This window comes from Siphateles boraxobius, unplaced genomic scaffold (assembly GCF_051911475.1).
Source record: "Siphateles boraxobius isolate OS27281-9 unplaced genomic scaffold, OSU_SipBor_1 77, whole genome shotgun sequence".
In the NCBI taxonomy this organism is placed as follows: Eukaryota; Metazoa; Chordata; class Actinopteri; order Cypriniformes; family Leuciscidae; genus Siphateles; species Siphateles boraxobius.
In genome coordinates, this window is record NW_027509205.1 from 5,896,468 (window position 1) to 5,906,612 (window position 10,145).

Below are 10,145 nucleotides of genomic sequence, written 5' to 3' on the forward strand. Positions count from 1 at the left end.
TTTCAAGCTGTGACTCCGCCCCTGTGGCCGCCCCACTTCCTTTTTCCTGACAAATCCCTGAGGCTGGCTGGGAATTTGAAATTCCCGCCAAAATCTCAGGGACCACCTCCTTCTCTCTTTGTTCTTTTGTTTGTTCCACATGTGGGGCGGCCATTTTGTTCCCTTTCAATTTGTTGGCAAAACTTTTAGGGCAATCTCTGTAGAGATGGTCAGTTTCACCACAAAGATTACACCTTCTGCCAATGGTACATTCTTCAAAGATGTGACCAATTCCTCTACACTTCCCACATGTTAATTCCTTGCATGCATCAGCTAAATGCCCCATCCTCCCACACTTCCTGCACAGTTTGGGCATTCCTTGGTAGTGAATGTAGCCCCTGTTCTCTCCCAACACAATCATTGAAGGCAGATGCTTCAGGCCCTGGTAGCCCCCGGCGTCCTCCCATTGTTTAATGGGAATTCGCCAGGAGCAATTCCAGATACCATCTTCATCTAACACTTTGATTGGTTGACCCCGAACAGTGCAAAATCTGCCCAGCCAGACACAAATGTCCTCCCCATTCACTGTTTCATTAAACATCCTAACAATCACAGTTTTTAATGAATTGTCAGAAAGTTTCTCCACAGTAAACATAGCGAATTGGGCTTTGCATGCATCAAACCTTTGCCAGAATTCAATTAACAGGGAAGCACTTTTGAAACTTAAATCAAAACCTTTGTTCAGGGGGAGAGTTACTAGGCAGTTCAAGTCCTCGGGTCTAAAATTTAGGGCTTTCTGGATCAGCTTCCTGGAGAAGTCAAGACGTGACAACCCCAGGAGCTTACCATCCACCTCTTTAAATAAAAAACGCACGCTGTGGTGCCTCCGCATGCCGGCACGAGCAGCCGACATGGTGGAGACACCAACAGCTATTTAAAACACAACCTTAAAACCGTAATAAATAAATAAATAAATAAATAACTTACCTTAAGAACAAAAGATTCCTTGGAAAACCAAGTCGTCCGGATAAAAAAAAAAAAAAAAAAAAAAAAAAAAGGCACTGCCAATATACCTCTCAGAAGTTTGAAGCTCGAGCCACTGAACGACCCAAGCCGGAAAAACCTCCAAGAGGCGATCGCTGCCTCTACCCTCGGACCAGATACTAGATCTTAGCCAAAAGGCCGAGAAGCGATCTGATAAGAACAGATTTTTTTTTTTTTATTTTTTTTTTTTTTTTTCCTTTACATACATATATTACATGATTTTACAACACACTTTTTCAATGTACCATCATTTTACACATAGAACCAATTTTTAAATCCTATCTCCCTCTCCTACTCAGGTATCTTTCTATTTCTTTTTTAATTTTTCCTTCGTCTACATATTTTAGTACTCTTGCTAATACACAACATACAATTAACTTTGAATCCATCCTTGGTTTTTTGACCCTCAACATTGAGGTCCTATGATTCCACACAAATCTCTTCCCTTCGGTTACAATTATCCATACTCCTTTCCTCACATCCGCCCTCTGCCTCTCCAAACCTTCCCCATAAATTACCAGGTTTCTGGTCAATATAGGGCCCCTCCATCCCACCCACCATTGATTCACCTCTTTCCAAAAGGCTGACGCAATTGGACATGACCAAAAGACATGTTCAATTGTCTCTTCCTTCCCACACTCATTTGGGCATAAAGGTGACCTTCCTTGCCCATGACGGTACAGCCTTTCTCTTACAGGCAAGCGCCCCAGGGCCCCCATCCAATGAAGGTCCCTGCCCGCCCCATCTATATATGACGGCTGTATCATCTTCCAATTCACCTTGACCGGCAGAAGTCTTTCTAATCCCTCTTCCCCCCTCTCCCTTTCCCTTAAGCCTCTATACAATTCTTTATGGTTCAAAACTATTCCCTGTTCCAAACCCCAAGAATGTTTGTGCAGAAAATTAGCCAGCCATTGGTATTCCGCCGTCCTATCCATCGACCATGGAACCAACTTGTCCCACATAGTTATTGATCTCAGTAAGAAGGCTGCCCAGAACCTTGCAAAATAATAAGCTTTGTGAACCCTCTCCTGTACAATCAGGCGTGCCGTAAAAGAAACAAAAATAGCTGCAACCCACAAACTAAAAAACGGTACCCCTCTCCCGCCCTGCTTAACATCTTGCCCCACCTGTGCCCTCGATACCATCTCACACCCACCCTTCCACAAAAAAGAAAACACCAGACTATCCAACTCACGGCCCTCATTATAAGGAATAGGGAAAACATAAGCTAAAAAATTAACTGTAGGCAGCAAATCCGCTTTTATCACCAATGCCCTCCCCGATAGAGAAAGTTCTCTTGTTCTCCAAAACCCCACTTTGGAGCGGATTTTCCCAACCAAAACCTTCCAGTTCTCCTTGGCACTATTCTGCCTGAAAAACCGTACCCCCAAAATTTTTAGGCCATTTTCACATAAACTATATCCCCCAGTGACGGTTTCCTTCCCAGCCCACTTCCCGACAAACATCACTGCTGACTTTGACATGTTCACTTTTGCCCCCGTAGCCTCCCCAAAGTCCCTAAGGATCTGGGTTGATTCTGCAAAATCCCTCTCAGTCGTCAAGAACAGTGTCATGTCATCTGCATACACGGACACTTTTGCGCACCTACCTCCCGCGCCTGGCATATGCAAGCCACTGAACCTCTGCCAAGTTCTTAAACGGGCTGCCAAAGGCTCTATGAACAGGATATATAAGAGGGGGGACAAGGGACAACCTTGTCTCACCCCTCCCAACTGTTTTACTGACCTCGTCAAAAAGCCATTCACTCTCACCTTACTCTCCGCCCCCTCATACAATAAACGCACCCACGCTCTAATCCCTTCCCCAAATCCTACCCTCTCCAAAACTTTGAACAAAAAAGAAAGCCCGACTCTATCAAAAGCCTTTTCTTGATCGAGGCTTAAGATAGCTAGCGGAAGATTCCTCTGCTCAGCCCACCCTACAGCGTCCCTTATCAGCGTTAGATTCAAACTACTAGTCCGCCCAGGCACCCCGCAGGTTTGGTCCGGATGCACTACCCTCCCTACCACCGACCTCATTCTCACCGCTATCACTTTTGCCAGGATCTTGTAATCTATATTGAGCAAAGTGATGGGTCTCCAATTTGCCAAATCTTCCTTGTCTCCCTTCTTATACAGAAGGGAGACATGCCCTGTCCTCATTGACTCGGGAAGCATTCCAGCCGACAGGCTCTCATTATACACCTCCACCAGGTCCTTCCCAATTTGCTGCCAAAAAGAGCAATATAACTCAATTGGCAACCCATCACAACCTGGAGCCGTCCCTTTCTTAAGAGTTACCATCGCCTCTCTTGCTTCTTGCCAAGAAACTTCCCCTTCCAGACCATCAGCTTCCTCACTCTCTAAAGATTTCCTTAAGCACTTTAAAAACCCTTCTGCCAAAGAATCTACAGAACCTCTAACACTAAAAAGCTGCTTATAAAAATCCTCCACCACACTCAACATCTCATCCGTCGACTTTGTATACCCATTCTCTGTCCTCAAAATCTCTATACCTCTCTTCTGTTGATTTTTCTTTATGGCAGCGAATAAAAATGTTGATGGCCCTTCCTCCAAAACCCTTCTCCTCCTGCCCATCTCTAACATAAACTTTTCCGCCTCTTTCATATAGAAATCCTTTATCTTTCCCTGTAACTCGTAGAACCTGCCTCCTACCCCTGCTACCCCACTCCCTCCATTATTCCACAGAAACTGCATTTCCCTATTCCAACCATTAATTACCTCTCTCCTTTTCACTGCTTTAGCCCTCCCCCACCACCTACAGAAAATTCCTATTCTCTCCTTAACTCCCTCCCACCACAAGGCCCGCGACACATACAACCCCTTCAAATTCTGCCACGCCCTATAAAGATGTCTGAACACCTGGCAGAAAATCTCGTCCTGCAAAAAAAACCTATTCAGCCTCCAGGACCCTCTTCCCCTCTCACACCCCCCCACTTCCACCTCCACCCCTACCATACAATGGTCCGACAACCAGACCGGTAACCTAAAAAACTTCCCCATTTCAATTCCCGCAGGTACAAACACATAATCCAGGCGGGAAGCTTCTCCTCTACTGTTTCTCCATGTATATCCCTCTGATGCTCCCCCTACCACCTTGAAGGAATCACGAAACGAAAAACTTCTAATTAAATTGGCTAACTCCCCTCTAGGTTCTCTATCCAGCGACACATTAAAGTCCCCCCCAAGAAAAACCTTCCTATGCGTAAAAAATAAAACTTTCAAACAATTAAAGAAACCCAACCTCTCATCTCTTTTGCTGGGAGCATAAACATTAATAATTCTAACACCCACCCCTCTCCATCTTACATCAATGTATAACACCCTCCCCGGAACAACCATTGCACTCCCTTCAACTAAAAATTCTTCAGAATTGAAAAGTATTCCCACCCCATCAGCCTTAACGTTTCCCGCCCCCCACACTGATGGGCCCCTTTCCCATTCCTCTGAAAAAATAACTTCGTCTCTGCTGCCCTCTAGATGGCATTCTTGTAACAACAAAACATCAAAACAACAGGTCTTTAAAGACTCAAAAAAGGCTCTCCTTCGCTCTGCCATCTTCAGACCTCTCACATTGAGAGTAGCTATCCTGAAACCTCTCATCTTGGGCATACAGAAATATCACAAAACCCCCCCAAAAAATATACATAGAACCACAAACAGTTTTGACCTTTTCAAACTGCACCTAAAAGCTGTCCCCCCACCCTCCCTTACATTAAATGTTGCCTTCCTTAAACAAACCATATGGAGAAAAAAAAACTCTTAGCAAAGAAAAGAACAGGAACCCTTATTTTCCCCACATCCAAAATTCACCTACTGTCCATCTTCCCCAAACGCTTCTTTCCTCTCCCCCCTGATACCTCAATCCAATCCCCCCCTTCCCCTTCCACCCTCTCCCCCTCATCCCCCCCTGTATTCTTTTCCAAAATAGATTTCACCTTTTCAAAAACTCTCGCCCTCCCCTCATTCCCGCATGTCCCCTCCCCCTCAGGAAGCCCCATCTCAACGTCCATCTCGTCTCCATCCTCTCCCCAGTCACTTCCGGCTGTCAGCTCTTGGGCCTGGAACCTGCTGCACTTTCGCTCGACCTCTGCACTCTTGTCCTCCAAAGACCTCCGACGTCTTAATCCTTGACCCGTACCCAGTTTCAGCGTGTCCTGTTGATGTAGGCCCTCACCATCACCTGAAGGGAGCTGTTTCTCTCCGCCACTTGCCATCTCCACTGCCCCCTGGTCTGTCTCATAGATTCCGCACAGCACCTCTGCCACGTCGAATTCAGACCACACTTGCGATGACGCCGTCTGCTGTTCCACCTCCACCTTCCCGCTCTTTCCCGGCCCCTCTGCATTCCTTGTTTCTCCAGCCTGCTCCTTCGACGCCGGTTTGGCGTTCAAACACGAGGGACCAGCCTCTTGACTGCTCATCACCGCCTGCACACTCTCCAGTAAGCCAGCAAAATCTTCCTGCAAATCGTGCCCTTCTTTGAACAGGCTGGCGTAAGATTTCTGCCTGCTGGGACACATCCGGAACAAATGATCTTTCTCCCCACACAAGCTGCATCTTTTAGGCTCTGGGCAGTTTGAGGCCACGTGCTCAGACGATTCACAAAAGCGACACCGTTGGCCTACACAGTCCGCCTTCACATGGCCTTGAGCGCCACACCTTCTGCAATACAGTGGCTGCCCTGGGTAGTGCAGAAAGCCTCTATTTGACCCGATGAAAAAGGATCCTGGAGGGTGCACAATGCCTCCCTGTGCTGCTGGGTCTACTCGCAGTTTCACCAGATACCTCCGCTTGCCAGTCCAGATTCCAAAGCGGTCTTTCAAACGCTCACCTCCTTTGACTGTCTCACAATATCTAGCCAGAAAAGATAGCACATCACTGTCCTCCACAAAAGGGTTGTAAACGTGGATTGTCAAAGGTAAAAAGTCCTGAGCAAAGGCTGGAATTATTTGCAGGCCTTTCAAACACTGATGGTCTTTCTTCTTTTCCCAAGCTTCAAAAAAAACAACACAATCTCTTAACTGGAAAAAGGTCAAGTCCATAAACCCAGAAGAAGAAGAAAAGTCTTGCAGGCAAAAGACTAGTGAGGCTGAAATTCCAAAAACTTCCCTCAAGAGCTCGGTTACCACGAAGTCCCGTCCAAATCTTCTCTTTACTTCCATATCCGTATCCGCCTTCACTTGTATCCTGACCGTGTTTCTCAACCGCACCATCATGGTCGGCATCTGCATCTCCTCTCTCGGTGCATCCATTTGGCGTACACTTGATCTTAGCCAAAAGGCCGAGAAGCGATGACACAATGACGCAGAGGCGGGGGAGCCGTCAAAGGCCACGCCCACCTGGGCCGTGGCGAGAGGGTCTAAAGGTCGCCAACAAACAAGCTCAGCTCACAGCAATACAAGCTCAGCTTGACTGTTGACACCGAAAATGGATCACAGCAGAGCGCACAACACGACACTTTGGAGTGCAACCTGGGATTTTGGACCAACAAACATTCTGCCCTAAAAGTGAGCGGGCAGACCAAAGCGTACGTCGTAGAGACTTGAAACTCTTGAGGGATGGTAGTACCCGCCCGGTCTACAACATCACCAAGGCTCGGCCCCAAGGTGGCGCTGCAGCGATCAGAAGTACGAAATGCCTCGTAACTCCTGAACCGTCCGTCGCAGACCCAAGTGTCTTACATCACCGGAATCCTTGGCTCGGGCCGAACAAGACGCAGGCCTCAGATTTGATGGTTGCGCTGGGGAGATTTTCGGGTATTTGGGATTTTGTGAAAAAGCTACTTTTGCACACTAGTCCTAGGTCTTTCGCCCGATCTGACCCAAACCGGTGCAGAAAGATTCCCTGGAGTCTGATTGCCGACAGCAATGGGGAAAAAAGTCGGAATTTCGATTCACGTTGGCGACGGGACGCCAAAACGTTGGGAGTGGGCGAGGCGGGCTTTACTTAAATGGCCATAACTCTCCAACGGAATGAGACAATTACACCCAAGTCGGTACACCTGTGCACGGGCTCAGCCTGTGCTCAGGTGAAAAGGGATGTGGCGACTGGCCACTTGGTGGCGCTGTAAACAGTAAAAACAACAACATGAATACGGCCATAGGCGACTGTATGTCAGGTGATTTTTCACACATGCACAAGGTATTCATACCACATGATAGAACTCCTCATTCGGAACAACTTTGCTTCTAGGACCACTACTGCCAATAAAAGCGCTGGTTGAATAATGGAGATTATTTGAAGAATGATGAAAAAAATAAACTAAAAAACAGCCCTACTTTTGCAGACTGGTCCTAGGTTGAGAGTTTTACATCTCTCGATCAACCACTGCAGTTCAATTCTCTGGACTTCCTAGGTCGTTAACTACCAGAAGAAGAGGAACTCGAACAATCTGCTCTTTTAACCAGTGTGTCCAGGGGAGAGCGCGAACGCAGTCCCCCACTACCATAAATTATGCAGTCGAGATTCCCACATTTGGGGAATTCGCAGGGGTCAGCACAACCGGAGTGCAATGGCCGAGCCTCGCCCTGGGTGAACCACCTTCCTGATCATGGTGTCTCCCCTGCCAGGTAAGTATGAATTCCCAGGCCTCCCGTCAGAGGCACCGTGTCCCTCTCCGCAATCCTCACCAACGGTCGGACAATCAAACACACACCTGATTCAACTCATCAGCTCATTCGTAAAAACTCCAAGAGATAAGAGAGAGACATCAAAAACCTGCAGAGTCGGGCTCTTTTGCTGTTGTTGTTGTGGATGATGTTGTTTTCATGCTCCGGATCCATGAGCCAAAAATCAATTTCATACGCGGTCACCGGATAGTGGACGAATCAGATGTTAAACGAGATAAGAACAGAGTTGTTGTTTTTTTTTCCCTCTCACACCACCATTACCTGTATAGCATATGATCACCTACAACACCTTTAAAGCACCCATACACAGCAATATACGTTACTTCCATTAACACCTGCTGCCACACAAGACTAAAACATCTCTTTCATTGAACACAGTTTTTGGGGGTGCACCGTTCCCAGAAGTACTGCAATACCGGGTCGATGCGTGGAGTGGACGGAGCAAGCCCCTCTTCCATCTCCCAGTTCCAAAAATCAATTTAATATATGGTGCCCGGGTAGGGCACGTATCAGATATTAAACTGATAAGAACAGATACTACACTTGATCTTAGCCAAAAGGCCGAGAAGCGATGACACAATGACGCAGAGGCGGGGGAGCCGTCAAAGGCCACGCCCACCTGGGCCGTGGCGAGAGGGTCTAAAGGTCGCCAACAAACAAGCTCAGCTCACAGCAATACAAGCTCAGCTTGACTGTTGACACCGAAAATGGATCACAGCAGAGCGCACAACACGACACTTTGGAGTGCAACCTGGGATTTTGGACCAACAAACATTCTGCCCTAAAAGTGAGCGGGCAGACCAAAGCGTACGTCGTAGAGACTTGAAACTCTTGAGGGATGGTAGTACCCGCCCGGTCTACAACATCACCAAGGCTCGGCCCCAAGGTGGCGCTGCAGCGATCAGAAGTACGAAATGCCTCGTAACTCCTGAACCGTCCGTCGCAGACCCAAGTGTCTTACATCACCGGAATCCTTGGCTCGGGCCGAACAAGACGCAGGCCTCGGATTCGATGGTTGCGCTGGCGAGATTTTCGGGTATTTGGGATTTTGTGAAAAAGCTACTTTTGCACACTAGTCCTAGGTCTTTCGCCCGATCTGACCCAAACCGGTGCAGAAAGATTCCCTGGAGTCTGATTGCCGACAGCGATGGGGAAAAAAGTCGGAATTTCGATTCACGTTGGCGACGGGACGCCAAAACGTTGGGAGTGGGCGAGGCGGGCTTTACTTAAATGGCCATAACTCTCCAACGGAATGAGACAATTACACCCAAGTCGGTACACCTGTGCACGGGCTCAGCCTGTGCTCAGGTGAAAAGGGATGTGGCGACTGGCCACTTGGTGGCGCTGTAAACAGTAAAAACAACAACATGAATACGGCCATAGGCGACTGTATGTCAGGTGATTTTTCACACATGCACAAGGTATTCATACCACATGATAGAACTCCTCATTCGGAACAACTTTGCTTCTAGGACCACTGCTGCCAATAAAAGCGCTGGTTGAATAATGGAGATTATTTGAAGAATGATGAAAAAAAAACTAAAAAACAGCCCTACTTTTGCAGACTGGTCCTAGGTTGAGAGTTTTACATCTCTCGATCAACCACTGCAGTTCAATTCCCTGGACTTCCTAGGTCGTTAACTACCAGAAGAAGAGGAACTCGAACAATCTGCTCTTTTAACCAGTGTGTCCAGGGGAGAGCGCGAACGCAGTCCCCCACTACCATAAATTATGCAGTCGAGATTCCCACATTTGGGGAATTCGCAGGGTTCAGCACAACCGGAGTGCAATGGCCTAGCCTCGCCCTGGGTGAACCACCTTCCTGATCATGGTGTCTCCCCTGCCAGGTAAGTATGAATTCCCAGGCCTCCCGTCAGAGGCACCGTGTCCCTCTCCGCAATCCTCACCAACGGTCGGACAATCAAACACACACCTGATTCAACTCATCAGCTCATTCGTAAAAACTCCAAGAGATAAGAGAGAGACATCAAAAACCTGCAGAGTCGGGCTCTTTTGCTGTTGTTGTTGTGGATGATGTTGTTTTCATGCTCCGGATCCATGAGCCAAAAATCAATTTCATACGCGGTCACCGGATAGTGGACGAATCAGATGTTAAACGAGATAAGAACAGAGTTGTTGTTTTTTTTTCCCTCTCACACCACCATTACCTGTATAGCATATGATCACCTACAACACCTTTAAAGCACCCATACACAGCAATATACGTTACTTCCATTAACACCTGCTGCCACACAAGACTAAAACATCTCTTTCATTGAACACAGTTTTTGGGGGTGCACCGTTCCCAGAAGTACTGCAATACCGGGTCGATGCGTGGAGTGGACGGAGCAAGCCCCTCTTCCATCTCCCAGTTCCAAAAATCAATTTAATATATGGTGCCCGGGTAGGGCACGTATCAGATATTAAACTGATAAGAACAGATTTTTTTCTTTCGAAAAAAGTTTAT

The 10,145-nt window shown here is 47.4% G+C and overlaps 3 non-coding genes and 1 pseudogene across 3 annotated transcripts; all 4 read right to left on the minus strand.

Moving 5' to 3' along the window:
- Positions 1–7,462: 7,462 nt before the first annotated feature.
- LOC143726707 (U1 spliceosomal RNA) lies at positions 7,463–7,626 on the minus strand. Its single transcript, XR_013198941.1, has one exon. It is a non-coding gene; the product is annotated as a U1 spliceosomal RNA (small nuclear RNA).
- Positions 7,627–8,060: 434 nt separating this feature from the next.
- On the minus strand, positions 8,061–8,251 carry LOC143727125 (U2 spliceosomal RNA). Its single transcript, XR_013199333.1, has one exon. It is a non-coding gene; the product is annotated as a U2 spliceosomal RNA (small nuclear RNA).
- A 1,118-nt stretch (positions 8,252–9,369) lies between these two features.
- LOC143726976 (U1 spliceosomal RNA) lies at positions 9,370–9,533 on the minus strand. Its single transcript, XR_013199197.1, has one exon. It is a non-coding gene; the product is annotated as a U1 spliceosomal RNA (small nuclear RNA).
- A 434-nt stretch (positions 9,534–9,967) lies between these two features.
- On the minus strand, positions 9,968–10,145 carry LOC143727363 (U2 spliceosomal RNA; annotated as a pseudogene).